General features: G+C 33.3%; 1 pseudogene; it reads right to left on the bottom strand.

Moving 5' to 3' along the window:
* Positions 1-549: 549 nt before the first annotated feature.
* LOC123239346 lies at positions 550-1,708 on the bottom strand (annotated as a pseudogene).
* Between the last annotated feature and the right edge of the window lie 1,097 nt (positions 1,709-2,805).

Genomic DNA, 2,805 nt, shown 5'->3' with positions numbered 1-2,805 from the left:
AATATTACCTTCCTTCAACCTCTTCCTCCCTTTCATTGTATTGATCTTCCCCTCACCCCTTCCATGTGCTTCTTTATTAAAAAATATTTACTCCACTTCATCTCTTCTCTCATTTTCTTAGTATTATCTTCTTTTTTTTACCTCTAATATATATATATATTTTAGTTTAATAGTAGAAGCAATCTTATTGACTTCATGACCTGAATTTACTAGTTCCACATTCTTATCCTTACTCATTTCAATTGATGACTAATGTTTTTAATTCCAAAATTTGCAGAATGTGGTTCTTGCCCGATCCCAAATGAGTCCTCTTGAGTTGTGGCTTTTGGATTTCTTTTTGTTGTAGTCTTTCATATATAGTTAGTGGGCACATACATTTTAAAGACTGGTTGTAAATTCTTTCACTTAATAACTTTCAGATTCATTGACAAAAGAATAGAGAGATGAGCAGACATAAATAAGTATGACAGCAAATATATTTCACATTTGAAGTCAGCAGATCTAAAAAAAGGACTTTTTGAAATACAATGGCACTAAATCCTGAAATCCTCATATTTTACTCCATCTCCATAGAGTTATCCATTTTAAAAAGCCTTTCTTAAATCCAACTGTTTGTTGGATTTCTGATTCAATGTTAACAGTGCTTTTTTTTATCCATCTTCTCTGGTTTTTTTGGATTTTCACAAGTTTTTTGGACTCTGGCAATTTCTTTCTCTGCATCAAAATGAACTTTTTGCCTGTTTAGAATAGGAACAATCAAATTAAAATAATTAATTCACTTGTTTAATTTTTTAATATTTTCTTGAAATTTCTCACAAACTTCAGTCCACTGCTTTAGCTCACTTGGTGTTATTGGAAGCCCAAGTTTATTTCTTGATGTCAAAATGTCTTCTCTGAGTTGCTTAATAGTATCCTTTATTTCCTTTTGCATTAGAATCCATTCTGGCTGGTATCCATTTTCGATTAGAATCCTGTTCAGTTTATGAGTCATGGGATCAATGTATGAGCAGTCAGAAAATTTTTTCAGGGGCTTTCCTTTACCACTGAGATTATCAAAGTCTCCTTTAGCCATTGACTCTTGAATGAGATCCTCAACTAAGCACTCAATTGCTTGAGTTATTTTTTGTCGTTTACTTTGTCTTACATTTTTAGCAATCACATTATGCTTATAAATTTGGTTTTCTAGTTTCTGCTTTTGATATTCCATTACTTTTTCTGTAGCACGATCTGCTCTAAATTGCCTATATTGTTTTTCTCGTTGACTTGGAGTCCCAAAACCAAAACCTTCATAACTTAAATAATGTCTGTGTTGTGGTGTTTTATACTTGGACTCATCTTCTTCCTCCTCTTCCTCAAATTTCTTTTGTCTCTGTTTTGTTTTCTCTGCTACATGGGCCAATACCATCCTATAGGCTTCTTCTGTTTGTATAAATGATGCAGAATCAGCTGTATCAGATCCACTATCTGGGTGAAACTGCTTGGCAAGCTGACAAAAAGATTCTCTTACTTAATTTGCAGAACATCCTTTATTAAGCTGAAGTATGTTGTAATATTCTGTGATGTTCTTTTTAGCTTTGTAATATGATATCAGTCTATTACTAATGATATAAGGAGATGGAATAACTTTCATCCAGTTTGAAATCATTGCTATGTTTACCATAAGAGAGTATCTGAATTTGGGACTCATAATTATACATAGCCACTTCATGGCTGTTGAGATTCAGTTGCATTCGAAGCAATGACCTTCAACTAGGCCGGGAAGGACTCTGGGAGCTCCCTGGGCTCCCTCCCAGCCAAGGGCGCCTAGGCACATTAATTTTTATATTTTTTGAATATATCATCCTAAACAATTTATCACTGTAACCTCTAGGTATATTTCTTCTAGCTACCCTGATGATAATAACAATTTTTAAGATTTACTAATATCATCTTTTCATATAGCAACCCAAATCATTTGAACTTATTGGGTCACTTAATTTTTCCCCTTTTCTTAATTGCCTTTTGGTGATTCTCTTGAGTTCTGTAATTGGGCATCAAATATTCTGTTTAAGTCCAGTCTTTTCTTTTGGAATGCTTGGAAATCTTCTATTTTATTAAATGTCCATACTTTCCCCTGTAAGAATATAATCAATTTTGCTAGGTAGTTGATTCTTAGTTGTAGACCCAGTTCCTTTGCTTTCCTGAATATTATATTCCATGCCTTCCAGTCCTTCAGTGTAGATGCAGACAGGTCCTGTGTAATCCTGTCTGTGGCTCCATGATATTTGAATTGTTTCTTTTTAGCAACTTGTAATATATTTTCCTTGGTTTGGAAGTTCTTGACCTTAGCTATAACATCCCTGGATGTTCTCAATTGAGGATTTAATGCAGAAGGTGACCTGTGGATTCTTTCAATCTCTACATTATCCTCTTGTTCAATAATATCAGAGCAATATTCTTGGATAATTTTCCTGTAGTATGATGTCCAGGCTATTTCTTTGGTCATAAATATGCAGTAGTCTCATAATTCTTAAATTGTTTCTCCTGGATCTATTTTCCAAGTCTGTCATTTTATAAATGAGGTGTTTCATATTTTTCTCAATTTTTTCATTCTCTATATTTTGTTCTATAGATTATTTCTGCCCTGTGAAGTCATTCACTTCTAACTGTTTGATTCTATTTTTAAAGGCTGAACTTCATTCCTGACATTTTGAACCTCCTTCTCCTTTTGATTTATTTTTCTTTGTAGGTCACTTTTCTTATTTTTTACCTTCTTTGCTTCATTTTCAAGCTGGTCAATTCTGGCTTTTTAGACACTATTTTCTC

Source organism: Gracilinanus agilis, chromosome 3 (genome assembly GCF_016433145.1).
Source record: "Gracilinanus agilis isolate LMUSP501 chromosome 3, AgileGrace, whole genome shotgun sequence".
NCBI lineage: Eukaryota > Metazoa > Chordata > Mammalia > Didelphimorphia > Didelphidae > Gracilinanus > Gracilinanus agilis.
Note: the sequence above shows the minus strand (reverse complement) of the source record. Positions and strands in the feature narration are given on the sequence as shown.